Source organism: Marmota marmota, unplaced genomic scaffold (genome assembly GCF_001458135.2).
Source record: "Marmota marmota marmota unplaced genomic scaffold, marMar, whole genome shotgun sequence".
Classification (NCBI taxonomy): Eukaryota; Metazoa; Chordata; class Mammalia; order Rodentia; family Sciuridae; genus Marmota; species Marmota marmota.
In genome coordinates, this window is record NW_025999913.1 from 12108845 (window position 1) to 12132292 (window position 23448).

The 23448-nt window shown below is 44.1% G+C and overlaps 1 protein-coding gene across 4 annotated transcripts in view; it reads right to left on the reverse strand.

Moving 5' to 3' along the window:
* Atxn1 (ataxin 1) overlaps positions 1 to 23448 on the reverse strand; it is a 389216-nt gene that overhangs the window by 140838 nt on the left and 224930 nt on the right. For all 4 annotated transcript variants that reach the window (XM_048799826.1, XM_048799823.1, XM_048799824.1 and 1 more), the window contains one exon: positions 6755 to 6881. The gene's annotated coding sequence lies outside the window, so the exon portion shown is untranslated. The remainder of the gene's footprint in view (positions 1 to 6754; positions 6882 to 23448) is intronic.

Here is a 23448-nt window from a genome sequence, read left to right on the forward strand (position 1 = left end):
AAGGGAGTGACAGAGTAACGTTACCCAGGGGGTGGCTCTGATATAGTATCCTGGGCTAGATGTGGTGTTGGTGACAGAGAAGGGGCCACAAACTAGCTTAAGACAGAGGCTGAGTGACTCTACGAAATCACGTGAGCCCACAGATAAGCAGCAGCCAATGGACACACAGTTTATTAGTCTAGGAGGGGGAGGGAGCAGGTGAGGGGGAGGGGGAGCTTTTCCATAAGCAGAACTGTGACAGCCAGAAACGGGTAGAGCAGCACCTGAGATTGCTAAAGGACAAAACATCCCTTTGTACAAGCAATAGCTGCCCCCTTTCCAACAATGGCATCCTGCTCCTATATCCCCATTTCTTGGGGAACAAAGAAAAGGTGAAAGAGTCCGGAAAACTAGGGCCTGCCGTGGTAGAACAATAATAATCTTGGCACCCGGTTCTCTCTGTGCTGCAGGGTAAGTTCACAACACTTACAACAGGCAGCAACTCACAGGAGCCCCAGGCATTAAGACAACCTAACCCAGTGCTGGATTTGAGCCCTGGAGAAATTTTTTTTTTTTTTTTTTTTTAATTCTATGCAAGTTACAAAGGCTTAAGAAGAAAAGCAGCAAGATGAAATGGGAAGCCAACCTTGCGAGCGTTTTAGAAGTTCTTTCAGCAAGGGCATTTTTATTTCTAGATGTGCAAGGTAAGGGGTGCCGGTGTTGGAAACTGGCTGAGGTTTGGATGGAAGTAGGTAATACCCACAGCCTAGTACCAGTGTTGGGGGTCCAGGAGCAGATCCTGTCAGCACTGCCAGCAAATCCCATCCCAGTGCCAGCCACTCCAGACTAGAAGGAAGACATTTCTTGAGAGCGTGTGTATAAACGTACTGGGAAAGAAGTGGAATTTAAGTAGAAATGAGTTAAGAGTCCAAACAGCATGAGCACAAGAATTTGCCCGAGTTTCCAAAATGAAAGATTCTGGAAACAGACTGCCATTTATGTCTCATTTACATTTCTGTTCTGGGCAATGCTACTGAAGTGAATTGTTTCAGGTAGGGAAAAAGAATGGTTTAGAAAAATTAGCTTTTGCCAAAATAGTTTTCAAACAGCTGATTTTGCTACCTCACCTATAAAGTGTTTTGTATTTGTTAGAAATTACTTTTGCTAAATTATGTAATATACTCATTCAGGTGTCTGCAAAAGGTCAATGTAATCCTCAGGACTGAGGGAAGATGCATTAATTCTTTTAAGCAGAGACTCCACTGTGTAGCAATCTGTCACATGGTACCACTGGAAATTTAAAATAAATATAGGTTGAGGGAGTGACTGAGTGATATTTGGTATAAAAATTGATCATTTAAAAAAATTAAAAATCTGGATAGTTTGGCAGGGAGCATACTGGGGGTTGAACCAGGGACACTCAACCACTGAGCCACATCCCCAGCCCTATTTTTTTTGTATTTTATTTAGAGACAGAGTCTCACTGAGTTGCTTAGTGCCTCACTGTTGCCGAGGTTGGCTTTGAGCTCATGATCCTCCTGTCTCAGCCTCCTGAGCCGCTGGGATTACAGGTGTGCACCACTGTGCCTGGCAAAAAAGTCTGGATAGTTTTTAAAAACACGAAATTTTCTATTTGTCTCTTTGCACTAGTCCTGAGAATTTATTTCCTGTGAGAACCAACGGGTTCCGTCTCTATGGCTAAACAATGTTTAGTTCCTATTTGTGCCTGATCTTTCCTGCGAAGTCAGCAGAGGAGGAACAAACAACTTTTAGAGGGATGATGAACCTTCCTGATGTGCTCTGGTGCACTAGATGCAAATGTCTGCCCTCGTGACCCTATGACACAGAACAGAGGCACCCGTGAGCTGACCCCAGCACAGGAATTAGCGGCCCTCTCCCTTGAGGGCTTCACACTTCCATTCCAGGAAGAACCACCACCCGCCACCCACCACCCACCACCCGCCGCCATTCCTGCCCTTCCTTCTTGGGAGGGTCCAGTTCCTGATGCTCCACTTGAGAAGTGCAGCCTTTTCATTAAAGGGTCCCAGTTTGGGCTTCAACTTTTACACATGAAGAAATAAAACAATCATAAATTAGGTCCAGGGGCACATGCCTGTCATCCCAGCTACTCAGGAGGCTGAGGCAGGAGGGTCACAAGGTCCAGGCCAGCTGGGCAACTTCACGAGACCCTGTGTCAAAATAAAAAATTAAAAAGGCTGGTGTAGCTCACTGGTAGAGGACCCCTCTTAGTTCGTTTCCCAGTACTGGAAAAAAAAAATCTGGTTTAATTCTCAGTGTCACAAAAATAAAATTAAAAAAAAAAAGAAAATGGAAACTAAAAAGCTGAGGATATCATTCAATGGTAGAGAATCACTAGGTTCAATCCCCAGTACCACACACACAAGTGCAAGAGGATAGAAAGTAATCCTAAAGAAAACAGAGGCCCTGTCCTACAAATCCCCATGTGTGTCTGTCAGTGGTAAAACCACAGAACTTCTGAAGGAAAGAAATTTCCGGTTCGAGGTCTCATGTACCCAGACACAGCAGCAGTCAAATCAAAGACAGTTTTCCGCCTGCGGAGTGGGTTGAAATCCCATCTCTGCAGGAGGCCCGATTTCTGAGCTCAGCAGGCTTTGAAATCATCCCTGAAAACCTGCCTCTGAGGAATCTCACCCGTCACCCCTGCAGTACTCCAGACCCCACCGCAGGGCACAACCCCCTGCAGCGCTCCTAGGGTTCAACCCCGGGACAAGACATGCAGATGACCCACCACTGTATCCCCAGTGGCATGGAGCATGCCAGGCACAGGGTCTTTAATAAACGTTACTTACTTACAAGGTGAACTCTAAACTTCAGGGGGACACAGGGACCGTGTGCTGAGAGCTACTCAGCTGCCCCAGGGTGCAGCTCATTTTTGTGCCCACAGAACACAAATGGGTCAGGAGTGCCACGAACTTTCCCTTCCACAACTTTTGGCCATTCTGAGCATTTTCCTTCTACTCCTGGGAGGCTGGGAGGCTGGGGAAGGGGAGACGGAGGGGAAGGGTGGCCTGGGCTATTCTCCAGGACGTCTCTGCCCGTCTCCCCAGGACCATCTGCCTCCTGCACACAGGGTCAATCATTCTGAAGTGTGGGTGGGGGATCCCCAAACACACAAAATTCCAGACACCTTTATGCTCACTGTCCTCAAAAGTAACGTGGGATTCTGCCTCACCGAGAAGAATTTGTCAATGTCCCCTCACACACCACCAGACTCAGGCGTCATTTGCACTTGAGTGCTATTTGCTCATCCCGAGTTGTGCCCTGGAGTGGACTGGCATGTCATCCTGACACTTTCTCTAGGGTCTCAGTTCCTGGGTCCATGCAGCACTTGGGGCTCAGCCCCACTTTAGGAATAAACGGGACTATAAACAGTGATGCACTGCTACCATCCTAAGGGACAGACGTGCCACTGTCCACAGAACACCAGGGCAGGCCGCACGCAAACAAGAGACCACGAACCACTCAGGTGGAAACGGGCAGGAAATACACCCAGTGCAGAGCTTTTAAAAAGGTACCAGAAAATCCCCAAACTCTATTGATAGTTCCATAAAACTTTTTTTTCTTTTTTAAGCAAATGGCTTCCTCCCCCACATTTCCTTACACACATGACCGAAATTTAGCATCTAATTCAAAGGAAAAGAAAGTAGACTGGCCTCTCCCTGCCTACCTCTATCCTTAAGCTGCTACCAGATTCAACTAGTGCTGCTCAGAAAGGGGTTTATGATCCTTTTCCTCATGGCTGGGGCTACCCAGGAGAAGCCTAGGGACACAATAACTCCATCCTTAGACAATCACGCAACAAATATTTACTGAAGGCAGAGCAGGTCCTCAGGGGCCAAAGACTTACCAGGGAATTAAAAAAATAACAAAACCCCAAAACACACCCTTGCTTTTACAGAGCCTGCTAGTTCGGGAGACTGGTGACTCACATGGCTATATGATATGTAAAGTGCTTAAGAGGAAAAAAAAGACCAGGCCAGAGGAAGGGGGAGGGCTGGGGTAAAGGCCACTTTACATAGGCCAGGGAAGGTGACCTGANATACATACATACATACATACATACATACACACACACACACACATATATTTCTATAAGGCTGGCTGTAGTCAATACATTAACAGCAGTTGTAAATGAAGTTATTTTTTAGGAGTCACAGATGTCAACATGAGGGTGCAGGGTGCCTCAGAGACTGTCACTTTATGCAGATGGGGACAGGCCTCAGTTTCCTCATGTTGCCCAGCATAGAATGGGTCCCCGGGGCCACAGTGAGACCAAGGTTCTAAGCTAAACTACAGCGTCATGCGTGAAACCCAGGCGTTCCGACTCCAGTTCTCACGGCCACTCTCATATAAGACACAGCCTCTTGAGCTGGGTAATTAGGCAGAGTAAGGGTAATGCATGAGCCGTGGTGACCCGCAGGGACACCAGGATGGAGCCGCTCGTTGCAACAGCTGCTGTGAGAATGACACTCATATACCCATGCCCGGTCCACGTGTAAACACAGGTTCTTTGAAAATCACCTGCCTTCCCTATCATAAGTCCACTCCACGGCACAGGCCTCAGGGGACCTGGGACACCAAAACCAGTGTGAAACAGAAACAGTGTTGTAAAAATGGACCAAGATTTGCTAAGAAAACTGGGAACCTCCCTCTCAACACGAGCAATGCAGTTTTGAAGAGAAAGTCAAGTGTAAGGACTTAGAATTTTTTTCCTCTCTCTCAACACACTCCACTTGCAGAAGGATTTTAAAATGACCAAGTCGGCCATGTGGCATCCTAAAGTTTACACTTCAGGGCTTTAAAAACCTCAGTGTCTGAGGTCTGGCATGAATGCTTCATAGTAATGGTTTAAACACACATGCACACACACACACACACTATTTGAAACAAACTATCTTGATTATAGTAACTGCACTGCTCATTTAAATGGAGCCCGAGCAGGCTGGGGTGGTGCACGCCTGTAATTCCACTACTTGGGAGGCTGAGGCAGGAGGATCACAAGTTTGAGGCTAGAATGGGCAATTTAGCAAAACCCTGTCTCAAAATAAAAAAATTAAGAGCTGGGGATGTAGCTCAGTGATAGAACATCCCTGAGTTCAATCCTCAGTATATATGTGTGAAATGGGTAGATCAATATATGAAAAACAGAACCTGAAACCTAGAGCACTATTCCACAAGATATTTGCTTTCCAGGAAAATGACACCTTTTAAATAAATAAATAAATAAATAAATCACCATTCTAACAATTACCTGATTGCAAAGAATTTCTGGTAAAACACCCTAACACCCCAATCCAACAGGAGTACAAATTATTTTTTGATAGGGATAGAAACCGTTGCAGAGAGAGATTTTTCTGGTAAGTAAAGAAGTTCTGCCCCTGATGGGGACTGCAGGCCAAGATGGTGGCTGCTAAATGAACAGGAGTACACAGCAACCTACAGACTCACAGAACACCACTGCTGGGGGGTTAGCGACTTCTTGCTCAAGGTCACTGATGGCAGGACGACCATCTGCCCCTTGGAACCAAGGTGATCATCTCGTGAAACAGACGTACACTAAAACTTCAGCATGTCGACTATGAGGCGTGGGGAAAATTTAGTAACCTCATTTTCATATTGCTATTTAACCCTGAGGAAATATGGATACATATACATATTTTAATACTAATATTTAAAAACCCATGAAATAAAAACATCTAGTGGGAACTTCTCAATGACCATACTTTTACTTCCCGATACGTGCTGAATCCAGCTCTTTTAGGCAACTGAACAATAGGTGATGAACTGAAAAGATATTCTGGTTACATTAAGAAATTAAAAACATATGCACATATTAAAAATACACAGATTACAAAAGTATGCATACAAACACACCAAAACCAAGTTGAAATTGGCCCTTCATCTTCTAAAATTTTAAGGTAATATAATTTCCTCTCTGTCAGGGTGTTCACTGACCATCCTGGGTTTCCTGCAGTGGTATTCTTTCCTGCTCAACACTCTGCTAAACATTTTTTTTTTTTTTTAACAACACAGTCTCACAATGAGTTGAAATCTCCAAAAAGTAGCAACAAAGTAGCAAGTGAGCCCCTTGAAGTTCCTCCTGGGTCATCTCGGCATTACTTGATATTAAAACTTGTCATGAGCCATCAGCTGACACACAGTACTTATTTACTAATCTCAAAATCTGAAACCCAGTAACTTGATGAAATCCAGGAAATCAACTAATTATGAATAAGAGAAGCACCCAACAGAACTGCTCATCTTTGCACACCTCAAGATGTTCAAAGCCAGAAGAAAAAAAAAAAAACCACCTCTTCAGGCCAAAACTTCATATGAAACCTAGAATTATGGTTGGTTGGAAATCCTGGTTGCTGCTAAGCCGCGGCCTATTCATCAACCTAAAAGAACTGCCATAGCTCCGTCTAAGGAGGCGACTTTGATCCTATCTGGCTGTACCAGTAGGCAGGGCGTTCCCACAATGAAAGAATCATTGTATTCTACTTTTATTCTAGAAGGAGATAATGAGCAGAGCTACACAGAAACCGAGAGAAAGGCAAGTTCACGACAAATACAAACAGAACCTCCTAAAAAAAAAAAGTCAGCAAAGGAATTAATTGGATGATCACCTAGCCTCCTGCTAATACCCCTTCATCACCCTGGCTCAGCTGCAGCGGTGATTCACAAATCCTCCGCAGGCAGGCCCCTGCAGAGGCTGCTGTCCTTATTAACTTACAACATTCACTGCGCACTGTTCCCAGGGAGCCTTGGCCTGTTCTCCAGCATGGAGCCTCCCCAGGGAAGCTGGAGGTCTCCAAGCTCCCACGTGGTCTTCCTTGTGTTCACAGAGGGGTGAGAGACACCTGGCATGGAACAGACCAAAGAGAAACAGGTAAATTCATCATCAAATCACACCTTATCTCAACAAATGAGGTTCACTGATCCATTAGACTAAATGGGCATTCACCAACAACCCTTTTCCAGTATTCCTAAAATCAAAACCAAAAAAACCAGTATTTTTGTGCTTGCCCCAGGAGACACAAGAAGGCACAGCCATCTTTTTTTTTTTTCCCTTCCCCACCCTGTTCCATAAAATTGGAGGCAATTTTGGGAGACTTCACACACAATCCTGCAATCCTGGATGAGATGCAAACTTGCAAACGTCATCAAAATAAACCCCTTAGGGCTGGGGTGTAGCTCCGTGGTAGAGGGCTTGCCTAGATGCACAGGGAAGGCCCTGGGTTCCATCCCCAGCCCTGCAAAAAATAACGACAATCAAAACCCCAAAATAAGTCACTTGATTTTGCTCTCTGCAAACGGGAGCGAGGACTATCCCCTTTTACCATTTCCGTACCTCGTTGGGTTTGGGGGACGAACAATAAGATCACTTTCGCAAAGCACTCACAGTTCCTGAGGAGACGGGCACGAAGGGAGTGCCAAGTGTTATTAGTGGTCACAAGCCTGTTACGGAGCTTGGAGCCAGACTGTAATAGCCAGCTCTGGCCAGGCACCAACAGTCAGCCCTCCCTGAAGCACCCAAATGTGCTGGGTGCCAGGCAGAAGAGAAAGGACAGGCATGGGACAGGAAGCTCAGGGGATGAGAGCATGGGGGGGCAGGGGGCATGGGGCACACTTATTTGGTACAGACCAGAGATTTGCAGTGTTTCACACACTGAATGTTTTCGGGGCTCTGAAATTTTCCAGTTGGCCGTCTGTCTGCCTTCCCACCCCTGCCCTAGGATGACAGTCACACACAGAGGTGGTACACCAAGGCCCGTCTGGAAAAGGAACTGTGCAAGGTTTGTGGCTTTTAATGAAAAGACCTATTCCTAGGCTAATCATGAATATATTTTCTGCACCTGGAGTCCTTGCCCCGCCACCCCTCTTTGAGGCGGACTCAGGAACAGCTGCTCCCAGGCCAGTATCAAGCTATTTTGACTTATGTACCCTTGAGAAGCATAGTTGAGGGACAGGAATTTACATTAGTAGCTTCAGGGAGTGATGAAAAACACAGAATTTAAGTGTTACACTAGGATCTGTCTGCTTCTGTATAAATCACCCACAAGCACCAGTCAGGTTTTTCCTTTCAAAGTCATGAATGTGTATTGAACACAGGTGGGAGATGCCATTTAGCATCATGGGTACAAGAAGCCATATTTCCAGGAGGGGGAAAAAAAACAGATCATATACACAAAAGTGAATAATATCCAATCTTAAATTTGGAATTAGTAAAACATTGTCAAGTATATCTCAAAAAAAAAAAAAAAAGACAAAATTTGGGACAGAAGGGATGAAGCAGGGGTCAGCTGTTTGTATAATTAATCATCACTTTTCTAGTGAATCCAAATACCATGTTCTTGCTTATGAATTAACTCATTGGCTGGGCAAACTCTTACTAATAGTGCTATGATGTCTACCAGTTCTATGTTTGTCTGGGGGGCAATAATAATGAACAAAATAGATAAGGACCCTGCCCTTTGGGTCTCCTTTTGACAAGAGATACAGACCTTAAAGAGTTAAAGCATATAGTTTTTACAGTATGCATGAAATACGGAGAACAGGGTGGAGTGCGGTGGTGCACACCTGTGACCCCAGCAACTCGGGAGGCTGAGGCAGCAGATTGAAAGTGTGAGACCAGCTGGCAACTTAGGCCCTATTCCAAAATAAAAAGGGCTGGGGATATAGCTCAGGGGTAGAGTGTCCCTGGGTTCAATCACCTGTAGCATAAAAAACAAACAATGAAGGAAAAATAATCATGACTGACAATCTTAATGGGGCGCTTCGCTTTGGAAGAGGTGCCCAGGAAGCCTCTTAGAAAAGTAAGAGTAAAGCCGGGAAGTCAGATGGGTGGAAGGTGGCCAGATATCGAGTCTCCAGGTAGAGGAAACAGCCTGTGCATACTGGGTCTAACATAGAGATGTCGATTAGTTTGCTGTTCCACTTTGGGTGGGGGGTCATTTCAACTGGGTCTCTGTCAATAAGCAGAGCCGTCTTCAGTACCCTGAAGCAAGAGACAATCCTTCCTTCTGACTGCTGGGCCCTCAGACCAGCAAACACAGGCCATCTCTTCAGGGAAAACACCATTCAAGGCCTGAACTTGATCTGATGGGAAAGAAGAATCCTGTCCCCTAATACACCAAGTCACCCCATCACGGAGAAAGGAAGGGAGCTCTCCTGACACCTGCAGACCACAGCTTGTGGTAGAAAAGCCAATCAAACAGGGACTAAAAACATCACATGTCAACTTAGTACCTTGCTTTAGGTTCCAAAGTTCTGGCTTCTCCTTGGCTATCAGGATATTTTTATTATTTCTCCCTTGCACTTAAATGGCATTTATACCCATCTGTAACAGTGTCTCTTGATTTAGTACCCTGATTATGTACCCAAGTGAGAAAGCAGCACGATGCAAAGAGAGAAAAAGCAATGGAAAGGCTGTGTTCGTCTGCAGGGTTTTCTTGTCTCTGCTCATTCCCCATCTGGCTCAAGTCCTCCACCAACGAAAAAAAAAAAAATCAGTAATTTGCATTCTTCATCCTACAAAACCGAGGCACCCCAGGCAGGCTCATTCACGTCCTCCCCGTGCATGGAGTCAGCCCGAAACAAATACTCCAAACCTTGAGTCTTTTTCCGTTTAAGCTGCCCAGGGTAAAGTGTAATTTCTCCTCCAAGTTTCTCATGCAAACAAAAATCTTAATACTCCTCCAAGCGCACCAAGTCTAAGAATTCACAGCTTCACTTTGACCTAGCTAGTCTCGACAAACCTTAGCAAACTCAGGAGAGAGCAAGAAAAGCTCTTCTTGCAGCCAAGTTGTCTGATACCTTGCCATCAGACCTGGGAGAGGATGCCAGGCTGACAGTTTCATCCTCGGTGAGGAGGAGGAATGACACAAAGCCAGCTTCTCCGTCCCTCGACTGCCCAGGGCACTTACAGTCTCCACCGCATACTGTGACCCAAGGTCCTTTCAATTCAGCGCTCTGTCCTACTGTCTTTTTATACTCCACTGGATTTATTTAAGTCTTGAAGGCTCAAAAAGTTTATAAGCTCCTTGATGAGAGAAACCTCGCCCTGCCCTTCTTTCACAAGCTAAGTGTCTGGTGGAAGAGCCTGAATTTAAATCATACCCTCCACACCTAAAGCCTGTTCCAGGACTTAACCCTTCCCGTGAAGGATCCCCTCCTCTATTGCCACAATCAAAGACCTTCTCATCTTCTTTGGTTTCCCGAGGACTCGGAATCCTCATGACACCTCTGGTCCAAATGAAAGCTCTCCGCCAACTTGAAAACAACCCCATTGCAAGGTCACATACCTCTTCTCCGTACTTCCAACCCATTCCATTTTGTCATTGGTGGCTTCTGAACAGTTGCCCTCATCTTTCAAGGTTTCTATGCCCCCTGTGCTTCCTGTCATCAGGCATATATGTAGCCTGGATCTCTTGGCTTTTTCAAAGCCTGCTATTAGAGCAACCCCACCCCCCACGTGGAGGAGGGATGGGGGCCCCGGGGGCAATGTTCTCAAAATCAGCATCAGAAACAGCTGAAGTCCTGTTAAAACCGTGGACTATTGGGACCCATCCCTAGAATTTCTAATTCAAAGAGCCTGGGGTGAGGCCAGAGACCTTGCACTTCTAACAAGTTCCCAGGTGGGGGCTGGAGCTGCTGATCCAGGACCACCCTTTGGGGAACACCTTCTAAGGGTCTCCATGTCAGCTGCCCAGCCGGACAGTGCCAGTGGATCTTTCGTATATATTTCATGATTGTAAAATGGTTCTATTGATAGAAATGATATCTGTTTATTCCAAAGAGGTGACAAGTGGCCAAAACACCCCCCCACCACCACCACCCACACACACTATAAATAAACACACAGAACCTGGAAAATGTCCTGTGATCCTTCCAACTGGACTTTTTATTCACTCTTCCCCTGCTGCTCCGGGTCCTGTTGGGGTCAACTCTGCTCTCTGTCTCCCCTTTTTTTTTCCTTTCTACTAGAGGCTTCTCAGCCCACATACACACACACTGAGTCACTGCTGTCCCTGAAAGACCTTCTCCATTCCCTGGTAGGTTCCCAAAGAGCTGTCACTTGTCTGCCACTCACCAGCAGGTGAAAGTGCAGTATAAATTCAATGTCCCTCCTATCGCTTTATTTATATATTTATTTATTTATTTATAATTTTTATTTATTTTTTAAGCAAGCTACATTCTCTTTCAAAGGTCAACAGCGCAGCTTCCTGCTGTCTAAATGCGGGGACTTTTCCTGAGTCCTCATCCTAACCAACTTCTTAGAATATTCCATACAGTTCACCCAAAGCTCCTTCCATTTTCTTTTTTTCTGCAGTTTTGCGGATTAGCATTTTCCCCTGAGAAGCATCTTTCTGAAATGACTGCTCCCCGTTTTCTTTGGTACTTGGGCTTGGATGGACGACTTCATCCCCAGCTCCAAAAATGAGCATGAGCACGGAGCCAGGTTTAGCCAATCAATGCACAGCCAGGTTTAGCCAATCAATGCACAACATCCTTCTGGCCACAACATCTGGCTGTAGGAACAGGCCTGCCCCCGAGGCAGGCCAACCAGAGGCTTCTCTCCGAGGCTGGCACTTTCAGAACAGTGAGGAGGGGAGCAGGACACCTCTAAGCTCCTTTTCCTCCTTGTAAAGAAAACCAGCTTGAGAGTAAATCTCCACAAGAGAGCAAGGCTGGAGACAGAAAGTCAGAGTCCCGATGACAGCGAGCTCCATTACACCCAGTCATGCCAAAAGTTAGGCTTATGCCTGGGAATTTTAGTTACGGTGTGACAGACGAGTTCTCAGGCAGTCCCCAAGACCATCCTGTCTCCTAAGACACACTCACATCTCCTCTCAGTTATTCAATAGGACACCAATCTAGGTGCTGTTGCTGGGAAGGGGTTTCGCAGAGAATCATTAAGATTCCAAAGCAATTGATCTTAAAAGACGGGAATGTGGCTTGGTGGGCCAGGTCTAATCGCTACCTGAGATGAGACTGAATGTGAGAGGCCATGCTGGGAGTTGGGTAAGCCACAGGGCAAGGAACTAAGGTGGACTCCAGAAGCTGAAATACAACCCCTAGCTCCAGCCAGTAGCAAAACCAGGCCTCTATCCAGCAACTACAGATAATTGAATTCTACAAAGAACCACGTGAGCTCACAAAAGGCCCACAAGTTCCAGATGAGCATGCAGCCCAGACAACACTACGGTTTCAGGCCTACGAAACCCAGAACAGAGAAACCAACTAAGCTGAAACCGTGACATAATAAATGGGTGTCGTTTTAAGTCACTATTTATGTAGCAATGGAAACTTTATACCAACGTATTACGATACATTCCAATCTTTTTTTGTTTTGTTTGAACCACTTTAAGTTTCATCTGTCATTTGCAACCAAAATACACTAATGCTTTTAATTTCTCTTAGCTGCTGGCATTCCAGAGCGCTTTACATCTGACTGCTGCTCCTCTTCCTCAGGCTTTTGCCCTAAGGTATGTATCTCCCCACCCCCCACCCCCAGCTACAGGCATGGCTCCCTTCTCTTTCTATACTGATTTCCTTCTACAGTATATAGTTCTTAAATCCGTATCCTGCATCTTGACATCTCCTCCAAAAGGCTGTTGGATTTACGCAGTGTAAATTCATTATGTGTGTTTCAAAACTTCCCATCTTTTTTCCATCAAAACCAGTTCCTTGTTAATTTCCAACTCCTGCTAATAGCATGGCTGTCTCCTCTTTCTCCCACAGTCCGTCAGCTGTCAAGTGCTATTAATTCTGCGCCCACTCTGTTCCCACGGCCGCCATGCTAGTTCCGACTCCATTCCCCTCACAGCAGCCTGCAAATTGGTCTTCCTGCCTTCAGTATTCTCTCTCCAAGCCATTTGAGTCATCCCTGTTGGTTTCAAACTTCCTAAAGTAGAGATTATATAATAACAACTGCTCCGTGTCCTCTCTTCATTGTTTCCTACGGTTCACTGGAAATCTTCCAAACTCCGTATCTGATGTTTGAGGCCTTTGGATCTGGCCCCAACATGCTGGTCCAACTGCATTTCCTCCTTCTCCCCTCGTGCAGGCTGAGCCAACCACACAGCCCTTCTCACTTCCTCTGAGAGCCCACATTTCTAAAATGTCACAATTCAAGCCATCCCTCCCAAGATGCTCGACTCCCACTTTCCCATGACTCTTTCCTAGGCTACCACTGCCTCTACCATGATGCTTCTTTTGCATGTGAATCCCCAGAGTTTTCATTCCTTTTCCAAAGGGAGTTCATCATCTTGCTCCTTCTCTTGGAGGTAGGTGTCATCTCCCCATGCAAACTCTAGTAAATTCCATGAAGGCAGAATGTATGGCTGTCTTGTGTGGGTGAGTGGGCGTCTCCAAGTGCTTTTGCAACCAGTAACCCCCTGATCGATTCCTGGTTGTGGAATTTTACTTTTGCTTTGACATGTCCTTAGTCCCCCCACACCCCGCCCCGCCCCGTGGTTATCAAATGTATGAATTCCCTTTTTGGTGACTTGAAGAAAAGTCATTACATAAGCCGATAAGGAACTTGCTCAGTCAATCAAGGAAATGTTCTGGAGGAGCCTCTTGCTCTAACTCAGGATGAAAGCTGACTCTGGGTATTTTCTTTCTGATGAAGAAAGGGAAGCAGCCTGGCTGAGGGAAACTGCAGAGTTCTGAAGGCTTCCTGGGGGGAGCACTCAGCCCAGCAGGGTGCAGGCTGCTGTCCCCCACCCTGCTCACAGAGGAACATCAGTGGTTGTGCCACTGGGCCAGAAGCTCTTCTGTCCTGGGAAAGACATTTTGCAGTGCAGAGAGTTCCGAGTCAAGTCAGATCTCAGGAAGAAATGGAGGGAGGTCAAGGGCAGGAGGAAGGCCAACACTAAGTGTCTTCTGAACAATCAGGTTTATTCAGCAGCTCAGGTGCTCCCCATTCAATCAACAGCCAACAACCCAGGTGAATTATCCATGGTGGTCAAACTTCTTCCAAACTGGCAATTTGTGGATATCTAGGATATACTTGGGACACATTAACTGGTTTGTGTTCAGGAAATAAAAGACTACAATTAATATCTGCCCAAAGAACACATAATCAGAGAGATAAATATGTTGAGAAAATTCCTATGATCAAACATTTTTTAAAAAAAATTTTACTTCAGAAGTGAATAGCCTCATCTCTGTTATACCCCCAAATCGTTCATTCTTTTTTTGTGTGTGTGTGGTGCTGGGGATTGAACCCAGGGCCTTGTGCATGTGAGACAATGGAATATAACTCAGCATTAAAAGAGAATAAAATCATGGCATTTGAAGGTAAATGGATGGAGTGGAGAATATCATGCAAAGTGAAGTTAGCCAATCCCCAAAAACCAAAGGGTGAATGTTCTCTCTGATAAGTGGATGCTGATCCATATTGGGGAGGGGGACTTGGGGAAAAATGGAGGAACTTTGATGGGGCAAAGGGGAGGGAGGGGTGGGAAAGGGGGCATGGGGGCAGGAAACATGGTGGAATGAGACGGGCATCATCACCCTAGGTACATGTATGACTGCACATATGGTGCGATGCTACATTTTGTACAATCCGAGAAATGAAAAGTTGAGCTGCAGTTGTGTACAATGAATCAAAACGCATTCTGCTGTCCTATATACCCAAGTAAAATAAAGTTTAGAAAATTTTAATTCATGTTGATCCATGCCACAGCTTCCTATTATTAGCACTGCTTATTACATAAAGGTGAGGCTTTATCCACGCAGACCCACACTGTGCAGGTGTGCGTATCTGTATGCAGGGTCTGTCTCCTTATTGGTCTAGCTCAAGGTTTGCTATAAAACATGATTAAACACCCAGAGAGAAGCATATCTGCATATCAAGAATAACATGCAAGTTGCATAGACAGGTGTGGGATAGCTAACCTGCACTGAATACTTGACAGATGACGTCTCCGGGGAAGTATCTTAAGGACAAGAAGGACGTGCTGACAAGGGATTCCTGGCCTTGTTGGTTTAACTCTCCCTGGGCCCACAGGGATCGCTAAAACCCCACAGTGTGGCCCAGAAATTGAAGAAATCTGATCCAGAAGCCTGGGGACACACTGTAGCCACAGATACCCTTTCTGGTCGCCATGAATCATCACACACATCTGCGTGGAAAGGTCACCGTCGAGTGTGATGACTGCAGACATGCTTGGTAGAAATGGGGAAGACAGGACAGAGCCTGTGTTTCCAGCTTTGGTAATTTCTCAAGCGTTTCTAAGGCGTCGGCGGTGTAAGGTCTGTAAGGACTGGACTCCTTGCCCATGAGTGTCTTTCATTTTCTGCTCTCTTTTCGTGTTTTTTTTTTTTTTTTTGTGTGTGTGTGTGTTTATTTTGTTTATTTTTTTTTTACATAGCGAAAGTAGTAAGAATTTTATGAAAAAAGATACTGAAATATTTCCCTCTCATTCACTTTTTGCCCTAATGTTAGGAGTATTTTATTTGGCCCTGATGTCAGGAGTTACTATCGGGCCCGACTTCACCAAGTACCAACTAGGGAATCAGGAGAAAATGGCAAGAGAGAATCCACACAGGCCCCTCCCTCTGTGCTTTTGAACAGACATAAGTAATAATGTAGCGAAGGCATGAAAAACACCACATTGGAACTACCCCGTGGAAGCCACAACTTCCTTCTTTCTATATAATATTACTGTGCAAGAGGCTGGCTGCGAGGAAGATCTCAAATCATGCTTTCAAAGTTACAGCACTGTCACCCGACGAAAGGTCATTCAAAGATTGGAAACTAACAAAATCCTTCTCTAAAACTAGAAATCATTGGTAGTTTTAACTATCCAACTTTTGCATAATGTTTTGGCCTTTAGGACTTTCCAGAACAATATTGTCACCTGTTTATAATCTTTTTTTTTTTTTTTTTTTGTCTACCTGTTTTCTTAAGAGCCGACGTATCCACCATTCCATGCGTTAACCTCCTTGTCCATCCATTCTAGGTAGCTTCCTCCTGGCTTAAATATTACAGCTTTTCTGAGGTAATGCATACAAGAGTATTGCCAGACAAAGGCACTATTCAAAACTTCTCTCCTTTTGGAGGGGGCTTAAGAAAATGAATCTAGCTTAAAACCAAGACCTCCATGGTGTCTGCTATGAAAACCAAGTAAAAGGAATGCCACTTGGCATGAAATCTGGGGATTACCTGTTGAAACACCAAAGGCAGGTATTCTTTGATGTGGGTTATTTGGTGCCAGGTAAGTGTTAAGAAATGCAATTATCCTTTCTTTCTACGAAGTGGAGTGGAAGATCTGATCGCACATTTAGGGCAAAGATCTACTGTGTGGAGGTCTGGGGGGACAGACAGGGGAGGGCCCTGCGTTGGAGGGGGTTGTGCCACTTGCTACAATGTTTTAAGCTCCAATAAAAAGAAAGATCAAGTCGAAGTTTCTGTGTATAGGACCCTGCAAGATGCAGCTTCAGTTTGTCTTCACAGTCCAGAAACTCAGTTAAAATATGGGATAATCACATTTTGTTAAAAAACCAAGGGATTTTTTTTTTAATGCACCGAGCATTCTACAGGTTTCCTACAATTCTTTGAAAAAACAAATGTGCATTAAACTCTTTAAAATAAGCAACATCTGTTTGCCACCCAGCTCTAGAGCACACATTCTCAATTTACAGCACACCCAGTTTGTATTAGGAAAAAGAATCATGGGGGTCCCCCTCCTCCACCTTCCGGATTTAGGGGCTTATCCTAAATCACTGCTAAGGGGATTCTCACATTTACAACTCCTAACACATCAAAAAGGGAGAAAATCTTTTGCTCCTTAATTGTTTTGTCGAATAAGCTCTCAAAAGTTCATTTTTGTTACCTTTTTCAGGCAAAATAAGAGGCCTTTTACAAAAATTCTATTGCTAAAACAATGGAATTCTCCCGGGAATGACTTCGTTATGGAAATTAAGTGACAGCTTCTTTTATCCAGCCAGGCAGAAAGTGTGCATTTATAAAAGGCGTTCAGAGCACTCAAGTGTTGTGTGTGGGAGGACAGAAAATGCTATTTTTAATTCAGATTGCAGCATTCCTCTCATGCAGGTCTTTCAGTATAATCATAATCATAATAAGACGGATCTAAAAAGAAAGAAAGAAAGAAAAAAGAGATTCCCATTCCTGCTGACCCCAGCAGAAAAAGAAAGGCGGAAAAAAAACAGAAGAAAGAGGAAAGTAGAAATCAGAAGAATGATGGATCCAGCTTCCTGCTGCCCTTCCACCACTCTGTGGCCTCCAAGATCCACCTTCATGGGGATCAGAGCTGACTACCCATTACCCAGAGTGCAAGGCGCTCCAACACTGCTAGTAACAGTGTTTAAGTCGTCTTCTGGCACCAGAACCTGTGACTTCCCTCCGTGTGCCCGAGTTGCCTGTGCCTGCTGGGACGTGGTGTGCAAGTCCTCCATCTGTTTCAAAGACTCAACATTCCTGGGTGATTGTGCCGTGGGGGAGCCCAATGGGTGGAAGAGCCACCCTGGAAACCCAGCGTCTAGTTTCAATAACTGGAAAGCCCTCTGGTGAGTGGGAAGCTCCTGAGCTGGTGTTTGGGCAAACAGAACTTTCCAGATCAGGTGTGGAAATGGGTGAGAATGGAAGTGCTGGTAAGGAAGCGAGGACCAGTGTCGATGGCCCTGTGCAAAAGTTTGATATCGTAAGGAAAACAGTGGTGCACAAGGGAGGTGGAATTGCAAAGGGCAGCTGAGGCTGCAAGATGCTCTCGCTGTGGCTAAATGACTGACCTAAGGCCACACGTGTAGCATTAGAGAAGAGATGGAGAATCAGAGGTATTTTTGAAGTGGAGGTAAAATTCAGATGACACTTAGCCAGTTTTCCAGTGTACCACTCAGCCGCAATGCTGGGCAACCATCACCATTATCTAATTCCCCAAGGTCTGCATCATGCCCCCAAGCAACGCCAAACCCACTCAACAGTCACTCTCTATTCCCTCTCCTCCCAGACCCTGGCGATGACCGATCTGCTCTCTGTTGCTATAGATTTGGCTATTCTCATACTCCATACAGACAGAATCATGCACCATCTGGATTCTGTTACTGGTTTCTTTCTCTTGGCATTATGTTTTCAAGGCTCACATACTGCTGCATGTCATGGCATCTCCTTCCTATTTTGGCTAAGTAATACTCCACTGTGTGTGCATGCCACGTGCTATTCCTCATTCATTAGTTGACAGACATTGGGTTGGTTCTACTTTTTGGCCATTATGAATAATGCTGCTATGAACATTCATATGCAGGTTTTTGTTTGGAAGCTATGTTCAGTTCTTTCGGATCCATACCTAAGAGTGCAATGGCCGGATCACTGGCACTTCCACATTTAACCATTTGAGGAACTGCCAAACTGTTTTCCATGGTGGCTGTGTGACATCACATTCCCACCAACAAGGTGGGAATATTCCCATTTCTCCAAATCCTTGCCAGCCCTTGCTGCTTTCTATCCCTCCTTTCTCTTACGATGGCCGTTGTAATGGGTATGAGTCCACTCACTGTGGTTCTGAATTGCATTTCCCTAGACATTAATGACGTTGAGCATCTTTTCATGAACCTCTTGGCCATCTCTGTGTCTTCTTTGCAGAAATGTCTATTCAAGGCCTTTTGCCCATTGTTCAATTGAGTTTTTCATGTTTTTGTATCGAGTAGAAGTTCTTCATGTATTCTGAACCCTTTTCAGATACATGATTTGTAAATATTTTCTCCCATTTGGGGGGTTGTCTTCTGACTTCCTAAATAGTGTTTTTTGATTCATGTTTTTGGAAGTCCAATTTATCTATTTTTTTTTTCTTTTGCTGCTTATACTTCTGGTGTCCATATCTAAGAATCCATTGCCAAATCCAAGGTCGTGAATATTACTCCAAAATTTTCTTCTAAGAGCTTTTATAATTTTAGGTCTTTCAGTTAGTTTATTGATATGTTTTAATTTTTTGCATGTGGTGTGAAGTAAGGGTCTAACTTTCTTTTTTTTTTTTTTTTTTTGGCGTTGGGGGTGGTGGTTACTGGGGATTGAACTCAGGCCTCATGAATGCTAGGCAAGCATTCTACCACTGAGCTACATTTCAGCCTGGGTCTAACTTTCTTTTTGCATATATACTGTGTTATCTTTTCCAGTTGCTCCAATATAATTTGTTGAGAAGAGATAAGAGAGATTTTGAATATGGAGTGATTTTAGTCCTTTCTCTTTAAAGAATGAACACATTAATTCTTTAAAATATTAATGAATACTTTAAATATTAATAAGCATGTGTATGTATATATAGGTGTGTACATAACAAATTAATTTCTATATATTTGTTATGTATACATGACAAATTAACTTCAACTAGTTAGCTTCTGATTGTAGCATGACTGACTCTATTCAGCAAAGAGTAACTATCTAAAGGCTTTTTCCTTATCCCACATTTGGAAGATGTAGCAGGTTTTCAAGAACCATGACCCGTCAGAACCATAATCCTGAGCTTTTCACAGAAGCCAACCAACAGTTGGATGGTGCTGCTGTGAGGACTAACTGCCAGACACAGGAGCTTGAAATTACTGGATTTTCTATTCTTAAAGTTCCTTTTGCTTCCCTGTGTGTGTTCCCCTCTAATGAACTGCCCCTGTCCTCAGAATCCACAGACTTCTGCCTTCTTTATCAGCCGTGCACACACCCATTAATATTGGCTCGACTGAGAGGACTTAATTACCTCACTTATGATCAACAGAAATAATACGCTTTTAGTATGATGGTTAAGTCTCTGTTTAAGTGAGAAAGAATGAAATATTGGCTGTAGAGGCCCAGGTTTTGTCTGTTTAGCCAGAACAAGGACTGGAGATGTTCAAATTCCCCTAAAGCATCGGTTCTCAAACTTGGCTGCACACTGTGATTCCCTGGGGATCTTTATAAAATCCTGGTGCTTGGGTTCCACCCACAGAGATCCTCACTTAATTGGTCTGGGGTGCAGCCCAGGCAATGGGATTTTGGAAGCTCCCCAGAGGAGTTAATGTGCCTCCACGGCGTGGAGTTGCTGTCTTAATGTCAGTCATCAGAGGCTGTGGCTTCTCCCTTTCACAAAAGCATCACTTTCTTGTCACCTAACACCACTAGCAGGCAGTTAGAGATGTACATTCTTTGGCTTTTAAAAGTCTTATAATTTCAGATTAAAACCAACAAAACTTGCATTTCCTGTATCGCTTCTCATTTCACTTGCCCAACAGCCCTGTGAAACTAGGTTTATTATTCCCCCATGACAGATGAGGTAACAAACTCTGAGAGACTGATTAAGCAAGAGCACCAGATCACAAAACTTGAAACTGGCAGAAAATGGATTGAGTAAAACTCTTCCAACCCCAAAGCCTGTATCATTTCTGTGGTTTCTCTCCATAATTTCAAAAAGGTCAAACCTTCTCAGCAGGGTCATACAACTTGGTGCCAAGACCTACAAAGAGAGCAGCCACTCCCCATCTTCCAGGGGGCATCTTGTGGAATGGGGCCTAGGGGCAAACAGATGCTCCTCAGCTTATGGTGGGGTCATGTCCCTATACCACCACTGTCAAACAAGTACAAAAATATGTCAAAAAGCATCTAACGACCCCAACCCCTCCTAGCTCAGCAACGTGGCACACTGCAGAGTGGGGTGGATGAGGCTGTGCTCACAGCAGTACCCAGCATCGAGACGGAGGTGGAAGTGCATGCTGCTAGCCTAGGAGAAGATCTCAATTCACAGGACCAGGGATGTTTCCTATGGAATGTGCAACACCATGGCGACATTGTGAAGTCCAAATATCCTACGTGGAACCTCCAATTTGGAGAACAGGTATATAGTCCTGGAAGAGAATTGTGGGCACCACCCTCGACATTTGCTTTTCTTTCTCTCTGGTGTGTGTGTGTGTGTGTGTGTGTGTGTCTGAGTGAACACAAGGGAAGTGGACTTTTAAGCATTTATCTGAATTTGGGAAAACAGGGCATGACTCCCGGAATGTACCTGCGTCAAGTTTTCAGAGACGGGCAGGAAGCAGTAACTCCTTCTAGTCTGTGATAAGACCAGCAGGAGGTCATAAGATATCTTTATTGTGGTATAAAATTAACAAATGCCAAGGACCCATTTATTTATGAATCACTCTGGTGCCTCGAGAGGATTACAAAAGTTCAATCAGCAGAAAATGGTATAAGATCAAAGGAAATGAAGCAAAAGTCCCCAATACTTGACTACTCAGGACTCGTAATAGAGAAGGCACCACTTCCACCAATACCATCCCGTCTGCCAAAGCAGAGGGCACACTTCTTTAAGCAACAGTAGAATAGAGTCAGAATTGACAAAAAAAAAAAAGTGCTGGGGTTGTGGCTCAGTGGTAGAGTGCTTGTCTAGCAAGTGTGAGGAACTGGGTTCAATTCTCAACACTGCATCCAAATAAATAAAATAAAGGTCCATTCACAACTAAAAAGTATATATATATATATAAAGAATTGACAAAACAAACCAGTAATGGTGGAGATGTCAGGAAGCAGAGTTAAGTTACTTTTTCCTCTTTCAAACTGGCGAACTCAAATGTGTACTTTTGCACATATATATGTGCGTACATGCATCTGTGTACACACACACACCACGCACACACGCACACACTCCAGGCTTCAGGGTAAAGCACCTCTCAGCTTGCCATTTTTCCTAGGTCTAACTTCTTTTTTTCTGCGACCAGAGAGGAAGGTGGTGATGTCATCACTTCCAGTTTTACTATACAGCAAAACCGTAAGAAGGCACAGTAGCCTCAGCAGCTGGCAGGAGATAAGGGTTTGCTGGAGGCTTCCCTAAGCCAGTGTCAGAAGTTGGTTAGATAAGAAAAGTTTTTGCAAGTGGGAGTTGTACCTGCTTGTCTCCTAACTGTAGTGAATCTGTCAACTTTTTTTTTTCTAGTATATGAAGACTTTACTCTTCAAAATCCTTCTTGGTGTGCTCTCAATTGCTATACTTTTAAGTTAACTGCTTCTCAAAGAGCTGTTTAAAACCTGACATCTTCAACCACATTTCAGGCTCAGAATATATCTAAATTTGCAAAGTCTCATTGGTTCTTATGAAAGTGCTACTTTAAAAAAATACACTTGACAGCCAATCTCTTGAAAATGATTTGTGCAGAAATTGTGTTCAAATTACTTCATATCAAGACATTTAAGAGAAAATGTGCTTTTCTTTGTAATAGGCTAAAAATAATGATACCCTTTATCTTCAACTGAACATGTACATATGTTGTCTAAGCTGTTGCATTTAAACAAATTGAAAAACAGTAGGGTTCTGGCTATAGTCCATACGGAAACAAAACTTGCACAGAATATCATTTCAAACATTAAGAAAGTACAATTAACTATTATTTTCTACAAAGTTTCAATCCTACATATAAGAATTGGAGTTGTCAACCAGGTCCAAGACATCAAATTATAAAAATTAAAGTCTCAAAAACAGGAAACTAAGAAAAAAGAAAAAATAGTATTTTGGTCCAATTCTACATAAGGAAAAAAAAGAATAAGAGGAAAGTTTTAATGATTTATATTTCTACAGATTTCTTTCAAGTTACTGGCCAATATGCTATTGAATTGACCTCTATGACAACAGCTTGCTAAAATATCCCTAATTGCTTAATATTCCTATCGCTAATTTTACATATCATATATGTATAATAATTCCAACTGAACCTTTCATTGAATGCTTATCTAGGTGAGATCCAGAGGTGGACAGAATGTGCTTATCTCTTTGAATGCAGAATATTGATATTTAATATATGCACTTGTCACCAACTATTATAATTTTGGATGGTTCCTCATCACCAAAACGGTGATTTGCAGTTTTTTTTTTTTAAAGCTAGAACCCAGACTTTAAATAAAAATCTCATACAGAAATCAAATCCATCAAACCAGTAAACAGAAGCTAACCTGTTGGTTCCCCCACCTCCCCCACATCACGTCTAGCACTTCTGAGGGCAGCCCCGTGGCACTGGGGGCCGCTGAAAAATTCCAAGACTAGTGCAGAATGCAGTCTGACCTCCACAGATCTGAGGAGTCTACATTCCTTAATGTGATGTATGGGACCTGCTTTGACTGGCTCCTTTATTTTACAAGCTTACCACCCCAGCACAACCATGATACATCAGCAATAACAGAGTGCCAACTGTTCCTGGCACAGGCTGCTGCTCCCCAGGGCTTGGTCCACGCTGCCCCTCAACAGCAGTCCCTTTACACCTTCTCCCTGAGTGCCAAGACACAGTCCCCCTGCACAGATGGGTGCGGGCTTAGTTCCAATCTACATTCACATTTGCCCATCACATGGGGTGGTCATCATTGTTCCTAAGACTTTCACCTAAACTAACCTATGCCCCAGGACAGGGGGCATATTGTTTTTATGGCTGTATTCCAGGTTTTGGTACTTA